This window comes from Podarcis liolepis (genome assembly GCF_965112155.1).
Source record: "Podarcis liolepis genome assembly, chromosome: 8".
Taxonomy (NCBI): domain Eukaryota; kingdom Metazoa; phylum Chordata; class Lepidosauria; order Squamata; family Lacertidae; genus Podarcis; species Podarcis liolepis.
The window spans coordinates 12,610,179-12,629,193 of NC_139560.1; the positions used below are offsets into that span (position 1 = coordinate 12,610,179).

A 19,015-nucleotide genomic window follows, 5' to 3' on the forward strand; every position below is an offset into this window, starting at 1 on the left:
TTAACTGGAAACCACAGACATAAACGGGGCTCGGCCCCTGCAATAGTGGCCAAATCCATACGTCATTTGAATAATTATTATTTACAAATGCAGCGGACCCGCAGCATTCGTAACCCGCGTCTGCGCACATGCAGGTTGTGATTCGGCGCTTCTGCGCATGTGCAAAGTGCGATTTAGTGCTTCTGCGCGACTCCCGAAACCCAGAAGTAACCCGTTCCAGTACTTCCGGGTTTCGGCTGACAGCAACCTGAAGCGGACGCAACATGAAGTATGACTGTACCAGCATGTATGTAGAGAGATCAAGATCGAGACAGATAAGCACATGGAAGGTCAGCAGCCAGCAATCTCATTTTGGGGGCGCTTGGCATGGCAGTCCTCCTCCTGAGGGGAAGCAACACTTGGCAACAGACATCTCACTTTGGGGTCAGGGGGGAGAGGCGTTTTCATCTCGAGTCTCCGTCGCCATACGCAGAGACAGGACCTCTCGAATCGCTTGCAATGGTAACGCCCCTGTTGCAAAATGCAACTGACAACTGGCAGGTTTTGAATGCTAGTAAGTCACTAGCTGGAATCGGGGCGAACCACCTGTGGTCCTCTAGATACTGTTGCACTCCAACACCCATCAGCCCCAGTCTGAATGGATGACGGTCAGGAGTGATGGGAGTTGTAGTCCATCTGGAGGTCAATTGGCACCGGGTTGGGGAATTCTGGGCTAGAAGGATCAAGGCTCTCTGCGTAAGGCAGCGTCGCATGACTGGAGGAAATTCTAAACTCAGCTTCCATCCGTATTAAGTCCCCCCCCCCCACACACACTTGTACGCAGCATGCCGCCCACAGTCAGAATCAGCAAATAGAAACGGCAGGAGCTCGCGGTTTGAAAGGTGCAGAGTGTTTTTGTCCTGCGCTTCTTGCGGAAATGATAAAAAAATGTACTTGTGCAACCGCCAGCCCAGCCCGGTTAAGTTAGATGAATTATGCAAAGGTGTGAGGGCAGAATAATACTTTCATTTTATGCAGGGTGGTGTAACGCCCAACCCGAGTACCGAACTGAGTCATGTTTTTGTCAGATGAATTGCCGTGCAACTTTCACGGCTGCTGGGGAAGGTCCCGGCTAAAATCCGAAAAAGCATAAAGAAGAGCAGCCTAAGAGCCAATAGCCTAAGTCAGTGGCTTTCAACCAGTGTGCCGTGGCGCCCTGGGGTGCCTTGAAGGATGGTCGGGGTGCCGCTGGCAACACTTTCCTTCCCGCCCTCCTCTGATGCCCTCTCACATCTCTGCCTCCCAAAGGCTTGCACAGCTGTTTGTTGCAGCAGCCCCAACTACAAGCTCCCCAGGCAAATGGTGCCTCTGGAAGCCACCCCTTTTAGGGACAGAGGGGGGCAGCTCAGAGACCAGAGACGGCGGCAGCAGCTGCCTGGAGGACTCCCAAGGGGAGAGGAGAGGAGAGGAGGAAGAGGGGACACTTCCCAAGAGAGGGTGTTCAAAAGAGGGTGAGGCTGGATTCTCTGCAGGCAACGGGTGACACAACTTGGCTCCTGAGCCCCACAGGGGTGCCACAGAAAGAAAAGCTGTGGACTTTAACAGGTTGAAAACCTCTGGCCTAAGAAGCAAAGAAGCAGTCCTGTTCTTCCGTCCTGGCCTCTTCTGTCTTCTCATTACTTAACCTTGACTCTGGAATACAGGGATAGCAATTCTAGACGATGACACTGTAAGTGAAAGCAATGCAAGTGAATTAAGCGAACAATTTTGCAAGGAGTTTGCGTTGAGGAGAGATCCACTCCCAAACAGCAGCTGTTCAGCACTGCCAGAAAAGTTTGCAAAAGGCAGGGGGTTGGATGGACTGGACTCAGCTGGATAACTCAGTTGGTTAGTGCACGGTGCTGATAACACTACAGTTGCAGGTTTGATCCCTGTTTGGGACAGCTGCATATTCCTACATTGCAAGGGGTTGGACCAGATGATCCACAGGATCTCCCTTCCAACTCTAGAATTCTATACTCTCTACAAACGAACTGCCTACCTTCTGGCACAGAGCCAATGCTCAAGAGTGTCTTTCGTAAGGTGCCCAGTTATAACTCTCAAACGGAGCAAGGGATAATCACAGGATCATAGAACTGTACAGCTGGAAGGGACCACAGGGGTCATCGAGTCTCAAGCCCCTGCAATGCAGGAATCTTTTGCCCAAGGCAGGACTCAAATCCACGACCCTGAGATTAAGAGTCTCATGCTCTACCGAATGAGCTTGCAAAGTCTCAAAGTGAGCAGTCGGTGCAGAAATCCCATCAAGTACTTAGTGAACACATAAGGGAGACAGACAGACAGACAGACAGACAGACTGCACACTCTGGTCATGTCTCCCTACAACATAGGGATGGACTGCTGCTGGCCACACCCCCACAGTCACATATGCATTCCGCGTAAATGGGTAAGGAGCAAGCTGTTGTTAGGATACTGATGTTCCGTTCCACCAAAACAGATGTGTGGAGCTGTTATATGTCACATGTCTGTTTACATTCCAACACAGCTTGCTGGGAACTTCTGTTTGTGAATTGCTTTTGCTTTGTGCTTCCTGCTGCTTGGACACGAAGGGGAGCAGACATGTTTTTCCTTTGACCTGATGCTGAATAAAATGCTTGTAAATACGCTTTACATATGCCTCTGTCCGCCGCTTCTGTTGCGTGAGATTCACTGCTTAAGGCGTGCTCAAGTTTCTGAAGGCTTCTGAAGCTGTGTGCCGCTGTTTTGATGCTCTTCCAAGGGAGACCAGAGTTTGCCCAGCTGTTGGCCGGTGGGCTGGAGCCAGCTGGGGGCCTCCCTGATGCTCCCATTCCCTTGGACACATCCCAACAGCTGTACATGCTGAGCTTAGCTGGCCAGTGGGGTGAGGGCACAGACAGTGGGCACAGAGGCAGTGGAGTGCGTGAGCAGTGGGTATGACCTCGTTCTCCACTTGTGTGCATGAGGGGCTTCATCTGTGAAAGACCCCGTGGGCTCCATCATCGGAATCCTCCATCCCTCCCAAAGGGTGGCCGGTGAGCAAAACGACGTCCTCCCTAATTAATACTCCACAACCTTTTAAATATGTTTATGGGGGTGTTTACTGTTTTGTTGGTTTTTGGTTAAACTATGTGTGTTTTTATCTTGGGAACCGCCCAGAGATCTTTTGATGAAGGGCGGTATATAAAACAAACAAACAATTTAAAAACATTTTCCAGGAGTGCCGTCAAACAAGGAACAGCAAACCCCTTCCAGCCGGCAAAATAAAAGGTGCAATTGCAATTCGCTGTGCTTGTTTATTGTGCTATAGGGGGAGCCGGCCTCCTTTGGGCTCCCCGATTCTCGCCTCTGACGCTCATTTGTTTCCACCTTTCCATACAAGGTCAACAGGAAGTCCAGAAAGTTAAGGTTTCGCCCCCCAACCCGATCTGCTTGCCCTTTTGCCTGGGCCCACGCTTGCTGGATCCTTCATTCGGAAGCAGAGAGCACTCCCCGTCTTGGAAAACCCTGACCCCAACTTCTCAACACCTCAGTCGCTTGCTACAGATCGCACAAGGGGAAGAACGCACTCAGAGAAAGGAAGCGTGACTCACTCGCTCCTCTGAGACTTTATCATTTCTATAAAATAAGAAAGAAAGCACAAAGCCTTGTGGTTTCTATCTTCTCGATCCAGTTCAGAAATGCCTGTTTGTTTCAAATGCTTCTACGCAAGACTTTTACAGATGCTCAAAGATCTCTGCGCGTCTCTGGAGAAGAGACCTGTGAGTTGCACAGGTCCTGAGAATGAGCAATGCAGTCAGTGTGTGCGCCGGCACTTTTCCCGACCCGTCATGTGGGGTAAGCTGCCAGGGCCCCTTCACACACACCTGCAATGTTGTGGTTTGTGGATGAATGCCACTAGCAGCTGAGCAGGGCTGACCTGTGGCCTTGCAGAAGCACCTCAGACAATCCCTGCAGAATCAGGCCAGTGGCCCATTGAGTCCAGCATCCTGCTACACACAGTGGCCAACAAATGCCACTCGGAAGCCCGAAAGCAAGACCTGAGCTTGACAGAACTCTACAGGGAACCAGGCAGAGGGCCTTCTCGGTAGTGGCACCCGCCCCGTGGAACGCCCACCCATCAGATGTCAAAGAGATAAACAATTACAGTGGTACCTCGGGTTACATATGCTTCAGGTTACATACACTTCAAGTTACAGACTCTGCTAACCCAGAAATAGTACCTTGGGTTAAGAACTTTGCTTCAGGATGAGAACAGAAATCGTGCTCCAGCGGCGCAGCGGCAGCAGGAGGCCCCATTTGCTAAAGTGGTGCTTCAGGTTAAGAACAGTTTCAGATTAAGAATGGACCTCAGGAACAAATTAAGTACTTAACCTGAGGTACCACTGTACCTGACATTCAGAGGACATCTGAAAGTTTTTAATGTGTGACATTTTAGTGTATTTTTGGTCTTTGTTGGAAGCTGCCCAGAGTGGCTGGGGAAACCCAGTCAGATGGACGGGGTACAAACTCAGGAATTAGTGGCTCAGCGGTGGAGCCCTTGTAGAAGGTCCCAGATTCAAATCCCCAGCATCTCCAGGAAAGGCTGGGGGCGTCACCTGCCGGCAGCCCTGTAAAGCCACTACCAGCCAGAGCAGGCACTATTGAGTGAGATGCAGCAACAGCCTGACTCAGCTTAAGGCAGCTTTCCAATGTTTGCCCGCCCAGTTTTAATTGATGCCTATGGTTTTAACATTGTAGGTAAACGGCTTTATTGGCCCTTTATGGATGGGAAAGGGCTCTGCTGCAGATGGTCATAAATGCAAGGATTCACATCCATGCATCCCTTAAAAATTTAAGAGGAAAGGCCCATGTGCGGCTCAGTGGCAGAGAATCTGCTTTGCATGATTTCTGAAACCCTGGAGAGTCATTGCCACTCAGTGTAAATAGCAATATTGAGCTGGATGGTCGGATTCTGCATAAGGCAGTTTCCCAAGTTACCAGCAAAACGACTCTTCTCTTTGAGGATCTCTCGTAGCCGAGTAAGATTGTCTCTCATGAACAAGGTCTAAACAGTGTGCCATTCTCCCACAAAAGAGTCCACATTGGGATCTCAAATTTTTGCTGTTAGCTTTGCCAATTCCGTAATTCTTCTTTGGTGGGAACTTCTTCCTTCCTTCTTTGTTTGTGCACAGAATCCTAGCTGTCGGAACGTATCCTCTTGTTTGTATTTTGTGGCTACAACCAGGCACGTTTTCCCAACGAGCTCTTGGATCCGAAGCTATGAAAGGGCAAGGTCCTTTTGGCAGCCCAACTTCCTGGAAATGGGCACCAGTTTCCAACACACACACACACACACACAGCGCTACACCACTTCTGTCTGATTCAGCAAAGCCTTGATAAGAAATGTCATCCTTCACTGGGTAATTTTAGCCCTGGAAGACAAGCATCTCTATCAAGCTCAAACATATGGCAGGCTGCAGGAGAACTCGCAGCAAATGAGCAAGGTAATTCATTTACTGAAGCTAAGCGTACCTGGGGAACAGGGCAGGGAGGAGGGTGATGGGGAGGGAAAGGTGTGTGTGTGTGTGTGTGTGTGCGCACACACACACACACACACACATATACACACCCCAATTTGATGCAATAGCGAGTGCCACACTATCCGTCATGGGGAGGAGAGGCACAAACTGCAAACTCAAATTGGGTTCGAGCCAAACTGTTTCACCAAGGTTTTGACACCACCCAAACAAGATTCCACAGCCTTGAAATCCTAGCTAGTCCAACCCCATGCAATGCTGGAATCTTTGGCCCGATGTGGGGTTTGAACCCGCGACTCTAGGATTAAAGAGTCCCATGCTCTACTGACTGAGCTATCCAGCCTCACATAAATAGGTAAAGGTAAAGGGACCCCTGACCATTAGGTCCAGTCGTGACCGACTCTGGGGTTGCGGCGCTCATCTCACTTTATTGGCCGAGGGAGCTGGCATACAGCTTCTGGGTCATGTGGCCAGCATGACTAAGCCGCTTCTGGCGAACCAGAGCAGCGCACGGAAACGCCATTTACCTTCCCGCCGGAGTGGTACCTATTTATCTACTTGCCCTTTGACGTGCTTTCGAACTGCTAGGTTGGCAGGAGCTGGGACCGAGCAATGGGAGCTCACCCCGTCACAGGGATTCGAACCGCCAACCTTCTGATTGGCAAGTCCTAGGCTCTGTGGTTTAACCCACAGCACCTCCTGCGTCCCTATCTCACATAAATAAGCAGGGTTTAAAAGTGAATTCATCATTACTGCATGCAGGCGGTGAAAATTCCGGGCCTTGTGGGCAAAAAAGGTTCAACTTAACTTTTTGCATCTACCTTTGCTTTGAATGATTTATTCCAGTTTTTGCTCGTGACGACGAACTGAATCTTAAGTCAAAGAGCACACAGAGAGTAATAGAGCAATGGATTTAATAAAGAAGCTGTGCTTCCCACCTGACATTGCTTTGTTCGGGTCACTGAAATATACTGGGACAGAGAGAATGCTATACTGGTAGGAATGCTGCATTGGCTCTGCCGGTGCGTTTGCATGGCACCGACAGCACTGCTTCCCCTCCCCATCTTGGTTTGCTGCAGTGACCCAGCCAGAAGGAGGTTCGGTGACTCTCAAAGCGCCACCCAGCCAGCCGCTCCTGGAATAATAGCTGCAAAGAGAGTAGGTGATTGAAGCTGAGCGTGTCACTAAGCTCTCTGTCCTCTGGCCATTGAGAAGCCTCCCCTTCCTGCCCTTGGCTGCTCTCAGAGCTATACCAAGCACTGCCTGTGGGTTCCCAAGTTTTCCTCTGCAAAAATAAGAGCAATAACCAGAGGGCTAGAAACTTGGGCTTCAATTCTATTACCCGTTCACCTGAGAGCAGGCCGAATTGAATTCACTGGGATTTACTTCTAGTAGTCAAGTATAGGACTGCACTGTTGCTTTAAAATCATGCAGAGAAAGATGTCACCAAGTTCAAATTCTAGGACATGGTGCCAGGTTCTGTGCAGGAGGTGAAACCCCCCAGACACTGAAAGTTTGCACACAACCGCGGTGATGTTCCCCAGTTGTATCTTGTTAGAAGTTTCCCTGTATTTGATTATTACAAGCCCTCTTGAGGGCTATTTGTCACACTCCAAATTACTTTTTTTTTTTAACTGCATATTACATTTAAAACGCAGGTGGCGCTGTGGTCTAAACCACAGAGCCTAGGGCTTGCCAATCAGAAGGTCGGCGGTTCAAATCCCCATGATAGGGTGAGCCCCCGTTGCTCGGTCCCAACTCCTGCCAACCTAGCAGTTTGAAAGCATGTCAAAATGCAAGTAGATAAAGAGATACCACTCCAGCGGGAAAGCTAAATGGCATTTCCATGTGCTGCTCTGGGTTCGCCAGAAGTGGCTCAGTCATGCTGGCCACACGACCCGGAAAAACTGTCTCCGGACAAATGTCGGCTCCTTCGGCCAGTAAAGCGAGATGAGCGCAGCAACCCCAGAGTCATTTGCGACTGGACTTAACTGTCAGGGGTCCTTTACCTTTACCTTTCACATTTAAAACACTCTGCTTTTTAAGGGTTCAACCTTGTAGCATTAAAAAGCAAACAAGAGACTCAACAAATGCATTTGATTTAAGACGATCAATAATGGTCTACTCCATTGTTAAAACGGTTTTATTTTCATTATATTCACATAGAGCAGACAGAGTCTAATCTTTCCTTCAAAAGCAGGCTATGGCGTCCAGGGTCAATGGAAGGCTTGCATTCCATCAGTGATTCCCCATCCAAACCCAACAACAGCCTTTGTTCTGTATCCTAATTAGAATCACTGGAGGCGGCAGGATGTGTGTGAGAATTTTGGGAGCCTCACCTCAATTAACTTGAAGAGCCCATTTGTTTCCTCCTGAAACTCTATTAGCTGAAGGTGTTTATAACTTCCCGCCTCCCAGAATTTGCACAAGCAACCCATTCTCACGTCATTAAGTCAGTTTTATGTAAGGAAAACATAGGCCACCACCAATGCCCGATTACGGATAAGCTAAACAAGCTATAGCTTAGGGCCCCACTCTCTTGGGGGCCCCCAAAAATATACTTCTTCTTAATTGCATTTCACTATTAATATACAGTGGTACCTCGGGTTAAGAACTTAACTCGTTCTTAACCTGAAACCGTTCTTAATCTGAGGTACCACTTTAGCGAATGGGGCCTCCCGCTGCCACCACACGATTTCTGTTCTCATCCTGAAGCAAAGTTCTTAACCCGAGGTACTATTTCTGGGTTAGCGGAGTCTGTAACCTGAAGCGTCTGTAACCCGAGGCACCACTGTACTTCTTCTTAATTGTATTTCAGTTCAACAATTACTTTGATAAAATACATATTTTGTTATGTGCAAATGGCTTTAGATACCCATTAGGTCCATAAATTAGCATATAGCATCTATTGAACACAAAACAACAGCGACATTTTGTTGTTGACAGAGGACAGCTGGACATATAAAGGGCCCCATTACCTTCAGTAGCTTAGGGCCTCATCAAACCTAAATCTGGCCCTGGCCACCACACACACACACACACACACACACACAAACCCCACCTACCCATAATTTCCCAACAGGTCAAAAACAAAGCAATGCAGGGGATATATACAAAAATACAGAGTCACATCACTGGGTCCATCTAAGCTTGTCCACAATGACTTGCAGCAGGTCGCCAGGGTTTCAGGCAAGCAGTTTTCATGCTCACAACAACCTTCTGAGGTAGGTTAGGCTGAGAAGTGGTGACTGGCCCAAGATTTCCCCCAATGAAATTTATGGCTGCGTGAGGATTCGAACCCTTGTCTCCCAGGTCCTAAGACCAACACTCTAACCATTACGCCACACAGGCCCGAGACTGGACCCGGGACCTTCTGCCTTCAAAGCACGTCCTCTACAACTGAGCTACGGCCCTTGGCAGATACTGCGGAGGAACGGTCAAAAGCCAGAAGTGATTAGGATGCAGTTTCAAAGCAATTCTGCCTCAGGATGGATATTAATGATGCCAGCGTAATTAAACTTTCAGTTATTTCTGCCATTCTCTAAGTTGTTTTAAACTGCTTTTAATATTGTGTTTCAATTGTTGTAACACGCCCTGGGACCTTAGGGGGAAGGGAGGAAATAATAATAATAATAATAATAATAATAATAATAATAATAATAATAATAATAATAATGTCTGCAGTTGAGAGTGCAGAGAGCAAGTGTAGGGTCCTTAATGAAGAAATATTCCACAACTTGCATTTTCATTCTGCATCCAACCTGTGGGGAAAGGCAATGTACACCATAGCTGTCAACTTACAGATTTGAAAATAAGGGACCAGCAGCCTCGAAAATAAGGGATCAGCAGTCAAAATAAGGGATTTTCCGGGCACAGGTATGTTCAGCTTCTGAGCCAAAGGCAGAAAGCCCAGCCAGCAGCCAAACAAAGCCTCAAGCCGTGGTTCCCACAGCACAGCAACCTGGCAAAGGGGATGCAGCAAGGAAAACCACCGTCACCTCTCTGCTGGGAAGCGCTGAGCAAAGGTGAGTCCCCAGGCAGCACATCCGATTTAATTGGCACAAGGCATGCAAGCTCCACCCCCCAGTCGTTCTTTGACTCCTTATTGGGTGAGCAACACAACCAAGCAACACAGTTGGAGCCTCCCTGGCCGGCAGGGAGGGAGGGAGAGGAGCTGCTTCCTTTGAAACCCGGGAAATTTATGGGACATCAACAATAAGGGACAGCAGCGGGACACGGCGCGGGGATAAGGGAATTTCCCCACCAAATAAGGGATGGTTGACAGCTATGATGTACACACAGCCTTAAATTGATAAATCTGTTGGGTGCAGGGGAGGGGCTCTGCCCTCTTCCTACCAAATTGGTACTTTCCCCCTGCCTGCTTCCTTTGGACTGTCTGACCCAGTAAACCTTGCTCACGTCTCCAGCACATGCTTTCTGCATTCGCCGAAAGCTGCTAAGTTGCTCGCTGGCTTCATTGCAGAACAATCTGCTGCGATCAGCTGTGAAGGGTCGTTTGCTGGGCAGCAAGTGAACCGGTTAACCTCTGAGCTGTATAAACTATCCATTAAACATCTGAGCTATATAAACTACCCTTGAAACGTCGCGGGGTTCCCCCCCAAAAAACTTTCTTGCAAAATGCTTCTGGAAGACACGGAAGCCTTAAAATTGTGAGCGGCGGCTGTGCAGCTACACTGGTCAGCCCATGCTAAAGACAAACAGGAGACAAAGGGTGTGTTATCTATCAATGCTACTTTTTCGAAAGACCCCAGGCCCGTTCCAAATTTGCCTTACCAAGGGAGCGTTTTTGCAAGCTCCAGGCGTCTCTAGTGGCCTTATTTGTTTGTTTGGTTGTAATAATATTTCCAAACAAGAATGGGAGAATGATTACAGCTGTGTACATTAAGGCGAGGTGTTGATGGGGGCTGGGGGCTATTTATTTGAAAAACACAGAGAGGATAAAATGAGGGTCAAGGATATGTCCGATGCCTTAAGCATCTGGGCGAAAAGGGCAAACAAAAAATGTTAACAGAGGCGGCACTACAATCTGACAAAAGGTATGCGGCGCTATGCAGCCTAGGACCCACGTACCTACGGGACCACCTCTCCCGGTATACCCCATGGAGGACCTTAAGGTCCACAAATGACAACACTTTGGAGGTCCCGGGTCGCAAGGTGGTTAGATTGGTCTCAACTAGGGCCAGGGCCTTTTCAGCACTGGCCCCGACTTGGTGGAATGCTCTGTCACAAGAGACTAGGGCCCTGTGGGACTTGACATTTTTCCGCAGGGCCTGCAAGACAGAGCTGTTCCGCCTGGCCTTTGGTTTGGACTCAGTCTGACCCTTATGTTTCCCTCCCCTTATGGTCTTGATCTATAAGCTACTTTTAAAATGAGGCTGCATTTTAAATTGCATTTTAACCTGTATTTTAAATTGGTCCCCCCGCCCATTATGTTTTTTACTGTGATTTTATTGGTGAGCTCTGGCCGGGGAGAGCAGGGTATAAATAATTTTTATTATCATCATCATCTAGCCCCAGGTGTGGGGCTAGAGATGCGCTGTATAAATTTGGGAGGAACAAGGAGTGGGGCTCAGATTCTGTTACCTGCAAGGATAATCTTCGCTCGCTGGTTTGGCGAGGGCCTCCAAATTCACACAGGTGCTTCGGAGTCCTCTGTCATTTCTGTCACACACACTTTTCCGCTTTCCCGTTCACTGCCCTTGATAAGTTTTTCCGATTTCTCCTTTGGATGGGATTTCAAGAGTTCCCTTCTTTGCCTTCTTGACACCTCCAACCAGCAGCTCACTGCGATGCCTTTGAGGGCCCACTTCGTTTACCAAATAATGACAATTAATAATATATTTTCTTGAAGAAAACAACCACAACCACCAAACCCTGAAGATGCCACCCATGCAAAATTCTTCTCGTCTCCAGGAACAATCAATGAATATCCCCAGGGCTCCAGAAATACTTTCCTCAATGGAAGGTGCTGCTAGGTTCGTCTTGGCCACCACACCTGTGAAGAAGGGAGAGGACACACTTACTGAAGGGGAAACGAAACCAAAGGCTTGTACACTGGATTAAGTAGCTTCACACAACCAGCCCTATTCAGCCATTATAGCAATCTGGAAGCAGGACAGAGGAGTGGGGCTGAGAACGCAGGATCCAACCAACATCCTGCCCCAGTCGAAGACAGCTCTCTGAAGAAGATAGCTGGCTTCTACTTGCGTAAGCTTTCCACATGACGTAGACCACATCCACACCATAAACTTAAAGCGCTATCGTACCACTTTAAATAGGCCTGGCTTCAGCCCAAAGAATTCTGGGAATTGTAGTCTGTTAAGGGTTCTTAGGAGACATTCATTCCCTGCCCTGAGCTACAATTCATGGAGGGAACCATCAATCCTTCTTCAAAAGGAATTCTGGAGTTGTAGTTCTGCGAGGGTAATGGGTATCTCCTAAGAAATCTTGTGTGCCCTCTACAAACTACAGCTCCCAGAATTCTTTGGGGGAAGCCATGGCTGATTAGGTTCCACTTTATTAAGTTCCCTCAAGGTGGAACTTAAATGCAATTAATAATAATTATAATAATAACAATAATTGTGCTAAGGGGCCTCCGCAGATATAGTCTCACAGGGGCACTAACTGGCGAAATCTCAGAAGCCAGACGGCAGCTGAACATGAGCTTCCCCATAGCCGCTATGAGGCTTCAGCGACATGCGTTATTTTTGCTCTGCTCCTCCCTGCAAGGCGCATGGTAATTGATGCAAAATGCGGCGGGGCGTGCCAATTAATCTGCATAATTTATGCACGCCGATGCACGTGCTGGATCTGCTGCTTGCAACGGGCATGTCTGCAGTTATGTGCAGGTACAAGCCCACAGCATGTGATAGCAAGGTTTGGAACCGCCACTCGCAGAAGCTACAGGCAAGGGTTACTGTTTGCAAGCTGCTTGGCCAGAGCTCCTAATCCCAGAGTGCGGAACGTGCTCAGCATGTAGCACGCTGCCACAGTTCGGGTTACCGCTGCCCGCCCGCCCTCTACACCCCCATCCGCGATCGCTCAATGGCAAATGAGGAGCCCAAGGTCTCACGCTGGGTCTCCATATTTTTCTCATGTAAGGAAATCGCCACTGTGGGGCCCACCCAGCTCTTTCGATCGGAATAGGGAATCTTATCACCTGGATCAAATTTAAGAGCCTTAACCCTCACGCAATACCCCTGGGAATGGTGACGGTGACGTTTCGGAGGAAGCGGGGGGGGGGGAGCAATTTATCCAGGCCATGTTATACGGGGAGCAGGAAAAAAACCATTGGATCTTACACAGAGAGACGTAAGAAGACATAACAGGAGGAGCTGCTTGAGAAATCCTTGAAATGACGACATTATTTGGGGCATAGCTTGGGTTGGGGCACCCATTCTGCAAGCAGAAGGGCCTTGGCTCCATCCCCAGCACCTTCAGGTTAAGGCTGGGAAAGAATCCCTGTTTGGAAAGCGCAGAGAGATGCTCCCGGACTGCTACGGACGATGCTGAACCAGGTGGGCCAATGGTCTGATTCAGCATAAGCCTCTGTTTCTGCCCAAGTTAAGCATCTCTGAAACTTGACTCACGGGTTGGAGCCAGTCAGGCAAAAACTATCAAGTGGATTGAGAAGCAGAGACAGGAGGGGGTGGGGTTTGGGCAGGGGGTGGGGCCTGGGGAGATACTCAAGGGCCAGATGGAGAGGTTTGGAGGGTGACTTCTGGGCCACCAAGTCTGAGATCCCCCACCCAACTAATAATAATAATTTATTATTTATACCCCGCCCATCTGGCTGGGTTTCCCCAGTCACTCTGGGCGGCTTCCAACAGAACACTAAAATACAATAACCTCTTAAACGTTAACAGCTTCCCTAAACAGGGCTGCCTTCAGATGTCTTCTAAAAGTCTGGTAGTTGTTTTTCTCTTTGACATCTGGTGGGAGGGCGTTCCACAGGGCAGGTGCCACTACCGAGAAGGCCCTCTGCCTGGTTCCCTGTAACTTGGCTTCTTGCAGCGAGGGAACCGCCAGAAGGCCCTCGGCACTGGACCTCAGTGTTCCGGGCAGAACGATGGAGGTGGAGATGCTCCTTCAGGTATACTGGGCTGAGGCCCCAACAGTTGTTAAACTATGAATTGTGTCAGAATATGAAGCTACGGTTTGGTTCGTTTACAGAGCCATCGTTTCCTGGTTTGGATGTAACAGGAAACGAAGGTTAACTACGGCTTCCTGGTGTGGTCGGTCACCTGTTGGCTTACAGAGGCTGGTTTGTTTGGAAAGTATACACTGTGGTTTCCTGGTTTGGATGTAGCAGGAAATGGTGGTTGGGGCAGCTTCATGGCTGATCACTTGTACGAAGGGGGAATTCGACCGTGCGAAGGCAAGCGGTAAAAGTGCTCCAGAGACACCCTTCTACACCTCTTGCACGAAGCCTCACCTTTCTCCATTTTGCAGATACAAAACTACGATGTACTTTTGTCAAGATTCACTCTCTCCCCCCCCCACTTCGCCCCTTCTCTCTGAATCACAGAACGGACGTAAACCCATTTAGAAGCTACCTGCATTCAGACACGACGACGTCAGGATTAAAAGCTTTGGTGACGAAAATAGAACCAGGGTTGTAAGCACAGAAAGGTATAAATAGGGGGAGGGGGAATATATATCAAGGAAATGACTCAGGGATCGAAGGTTCAAATGAATAATGTATTTGTTTTTCCTGCCGCGGTGTTTTCCTCAGAGCTATCTCTGTGCAAATAGAAGCCTGTGGACACTCAAATTATTCCCGTGCTGGTTTTCTGAGAACTGCGACGTTATGAGGAGCGCAAGCCGAGTGAAGCATACTGCGGAGCGCAGGAAAACACTGGAACTGTGATTCCCTACGAGCAGCAGAGTCTGTCAAGCGCATGAGTGTTCAAAACACCTTGCACATTTGCGTCACACGCTGGACAAATGCTGCCCTCCCCAAGTCCCAAGCTCTTTGGAAGTGAGAAAGTCAGATATATAAGCTAATCACCAATTGACACCTTAAACCTAGGCTGCAGTCGTCTATACACTGTAGTCTAGCCAAGGTTGGGGAAGATCCATAGCTCAGAGTCATAGTTGTAAGGGGTTGAAGGGGTTGGGCTAGATGGCCTTTGGGGTCCCCCTTCTAACGCTACAATTCTGTGGTTCTGTGACTCTAATGGGGATGAGCCCATACGCATCCGAGACAAAGCCCCAGGGCAAAGGATGAGGCTGCTGGGCAGCTTTTATCCAAGAAACCAGAATGCCTGGGAAGAAGAGGAACTCAGAGCTGATATGACACATCCGCAGAGGCAGTCAGGCCTAAGAGTTGCTTTTCGGTGAAATGACAGTTCCCTGATCAGAACTGCCTATCAAATCAAGACACATCCTTGCCACACGACGCCATCCACTGTAACAAGTTGTCTCTGGGGTACTGCAATACAGTGGTACCTCCGTTTACGAACTTAATCCGTTCTGGAATTCCGTTCTTAAACCGAAACCGTTCTGAAACCGGTGCCTGCTTTCCTTAATGAGGCCTCCCGCTGCCGGTGCCCTTCCACCGTTCAGATTCCGTTCTTAGACTGAAGTAAAGTTCACAAACTGGGACACTACTTCCGGTTTTGCGGAGTTCGTAAACCGAATCGTTGGTAAACAGGACTGTTCTTAACCGAAGAAAAGGTAAAGGGACCCCTGACCATCAGGTCTAGTTGTGGCCGACTCTGGGGTTGCGGCGCTCATCTTGCTTTATTGCCGAGGGAGCCGGCGTACAGCTTTCAGGTCATGTGGCCAGTATGACTAAGCCGCTTCTGGTGAACCATAGCAGTGCATGGAAACGCCATTTACCTTCCCGCCAGAGTGGTACCTATTTATCTACTTGCACTTGGATGTGCTTTCAAACTGCTAGGTTGGCAGGAGCAGGGACTGAGCAACGGGAGCTCACCCCGTCATGGGGATTCAAACTGCTGACTTTCTGATTGGCAAGTCCTAGGCTCTGTGGTTTAACCCACAGCGCCACCCGCGTCCCTATAACCGAGGTACCACTGTAATAATAATAAAAACCACACAAAATGATTAATTCTGGAAATGATCTGCATAAAACCAAGGGCGACAGTAGCCATGTCAAGAAGGTATGTGCACATGCATTCAAACACACACACACACACACCCCTGTAATTCCTGGTGGTGAAGCTCAGTTGTGCTGGGCGCAGCTTTGCAAAGAGGCAATTTCTCGCAGACAACTCAACTCACAGAAACTTGCTTTAATTAGAGTTCTGGGTCTGCAGGGCACCGGCCTCCGGGAAAATTCAAGGAGAAGGCGATGGTGCTTATAAAACTCCAGGCGGATCGGCGCACATATAAACCACATTACAGGCCGTAATCAAAAGAGGATCAGGTGGGTGGGGGAACCATCACAGAAAACTCTCCTCCGCTCTGCTACGGAGGATCAAAGAGCAGAAACAAGTTTTTGGGTCCTCCCAAAGACTCTGCCTTGGGTTAGGTGACGGGGTTGGGAAGGCTGCAGTTCAATTGCTTCCATTCCCCACTTTTCAAGCCAAAGGCCACTCCCAGCCCTCCTGTCTCCTCCTCCTCTGCTTGCAAAAGCACTTCCCCAGCAGAGAGAATTAGCAAGGCATGCGAATGACTTCATAGCTGCTCCTGCAATAGGAACCAGGGTGTGTGCCCCTGCGAAAGGCCTGGAACAGCTGTCGAGGGAGCAGCCACGTTTGGGGCAGGGCGTACGGGCAGTCAGGACTATTTCCCAAACCCGCGGCGTTTCTGACGCTGCTCATCTCCAGCCGACGCCAGTCACCCAAGGACAGAAAACGGACAGAGGGATTACTGAGAATTACAACTCGGCTAATCGCACACACAAGTCCCGGGCAAGGAAGGTCACGGGAATCTAGGTCATGCACGCCAGAGTGTGACACTTCCAAGTCGGTGCTTGATGCTACCTAACCCATTTACTCGGGGTGTGTAGGAACACAAAGCTATGGTTTCCCCAGTAGTGATGTATGGAAATGAGAGCTGGACCATAAAGAAGGCTGGTCGCCGAAGAATTGATGCTTTTGAATTATGGTGCTGGAGGAGACTCTTGAGAGTCCCATGGACTGCAAGAAGATCAAACGTATCCATTCTTAAGGAAATCAGCCCTGAGTGCTCACTGGAAGGACAGATCCTGAAGCTGAGGCTCCAATACTTTGGCCACCTCATGAGAAGAGAAGACTCGCTGGAAAAGACCCTGATGTTGGGAAAGATGGAGGGCACAAGGAGAAGGGGACGACAGAGGACGAGATGGTTGGACAGTGTTCGCGAAGCTACCAGCATGAGTTTGACCAAACTGCGGGAGGCAGTGGAAGACAGGAGTGCCTGGTGTGCTCTGGTCCATGGGGTCACGAAGAGTCGGACACAACTAAACTAAACGACTAAACAACGACAACAAAGTGTTCTTAAGAGACATCCATTCCCTGCCCTGAGCTACAATTCATCAGCTACAACCATCACGACTAAACAACTAAACAACAACAACAACATGTAGGAACACAAGAACCTAGGCTTGATTTGAGATTCCGGGCGTTTGACTAGATGATGCTCGAGGGTCAACCCTTCCAATACTAGGGGGTTCTATTATTCTATGCTGAGACCACCCACCTCCTTTGCTCAGCGGTGTCTGACTGGCAGTGGCTCCCCAGAGTTCCACACAGTATGAAATTAAACACACACAGAAAAACGAAATCGCTGGACAGCACAGCAGTTAAGAAACCAACGAGTTTGCAGCCAAAACAAACAGATAAATCAATAAACTCAAAACAGCCAATGGCATTCAAAATAGATAAAGCTATTGTTGCCTAAATGACACACACACACACCATCCCTGCTCTCTCTGTGATGAAAGTTACAGCTACAGTGGTACCTTGGTTGTCGAACTTAACCCGTTCCGGGAGTCCACTCGACTCCCGGAACAGTTTGAAAACCAAGGCGCAGCTTCCGATTGGCTGCAGGAGCGTCCTGCACTCAATCGGGCGCCGCGAAAGCCGTGTCAGATGTTATGCTTCCGAAAAACTCACTTCCACATTTGTGGCGTTCAGGAGCCGATTTGTTTGGGAGCTAAGCCATTCGAGAAATGATTGTTCATTTACCCCACATGGCTGCCCTGCTCACAGCTGTGAAGAATACTCTTACATTATGTCACCACTAGGAAAAAGAGCATAGAACAGGCCGGTACAGTGGTACTTCGGGTTACAGACGCTTCAGGTTACAGACACTTCCGGTTACAGACTCCGCTAACCCAGAAATAGTACCTCGGGTTAAGAACTTTGCTTCAGGATGAGAACAGAAATCATGCGGCGGTGGCGCGGTAGCAGCAGGAGGCCCCATTAGCTAAAGTGGTGCTTCAGGTTAAGAACAGTTTCAGGTTAAGAACGGACCTCCAGAACAAATTAAGTTCTTAACCCGAGGTACCACTGTATATAGGTGGACTGTCCCAGAATCAGCTGGCTTTTCTTCTTTAAGTTCTCAAAGCTCTTAACCCAGATCAAGGTTGTCATCTGAAATAGCCAGATGTTTAACTGATGATCACGGTCAGCCCTTCGTTTATTTTTCAGCAAAGCCGCCTTGGCAAAAAAGGGCAACTAGATGTTCGATTTGGTGACTGCAACCCTGGTTTAAGGAGCCATTTGGTGCCTGGCTTCTATATCTGAGTTCCTAACACTGGGCACATGTCTTGCGCACTTCACTGCTGTGATGTGCAGGAGACAGAGTGGCTGTGACTGGACCCCAAACACCCAGTTGAGCCCGGGGGCAGAGTTATGGACTTGAAGATATTCTCTCTCCCCAAAGGCTTGGCGCAGATTCCACCACCATTAGGGAGGAGAGCTTGGATAAACCATCAGCCCCGTTGAAAGACAGCAAACTGGCAAATAAGGGCAGCAAAAGACCCGCCCATGGTTCAAAACGATGCTCTCCTTTGAGAAGGCAGACATGCCTGAATCCATTAATGCTCTTTAATAGGCGAGCGAACGCCCTGCCAATAAAGCTGTCTGAGTTAACTAGCTGCCTACTCTGACAAGTCACTCCAGGTGAAAGGGCCAGGGGAAGGAGAGGACAGGAAGATGGGAGGCTGTCATTTGCTCCCGGGAGTTGCAAGGCTGATGATGATGTCTCGGGGGAAATTCCCAACTCAACGGCACGCCTCTCTGGTAGCAAAGCAAGCAGCATTTCCAAAACAGAAAAATAAAAAGAGGTGTGTGTGTGCAAAGGCCAGAACTGGCTCGCCAGGGGTGGCGCAGTGGTTAGATGTCAGACTAGGACCTGGGAGACAAGGGTTCGAATCCCCACACGGCCACTCCAGGTGACTCATTACAAGCTACAAGAAAGTAAGAGCTGTTTGACTGTGGAATGGTCTCCTTCGAGAGGCTGTGGACTCTCCTGCCTTGGAGGTTTTTAAGCAAACGGCCATCTGTCAGGGATGCTTTAGCAGA

The 19,015-nt window shown here is 49.0% G+C and overlaps 1 long non-coding RNA gene across 1 annotated transcript in view; it reads right to left on the reverse strand.

Annotated features, from left to right (window-relative positions):
* Positions 1-19,015, reverse strand: part of LOC310713247 — a 149,275-nt gene that overhangs the window by 16,214 nt on the left and 114,046 nt on the right. The window contains exon 3 of the long non-coding RNA XR_014529142.1: positions 11,121-11,532. This is a non-coding gene — a long non-coding RNA (uncharacterized lncRNA). The remainder of the gene's footprint in view (positions 1-11,120; positions 11,533-19,015) is intronic.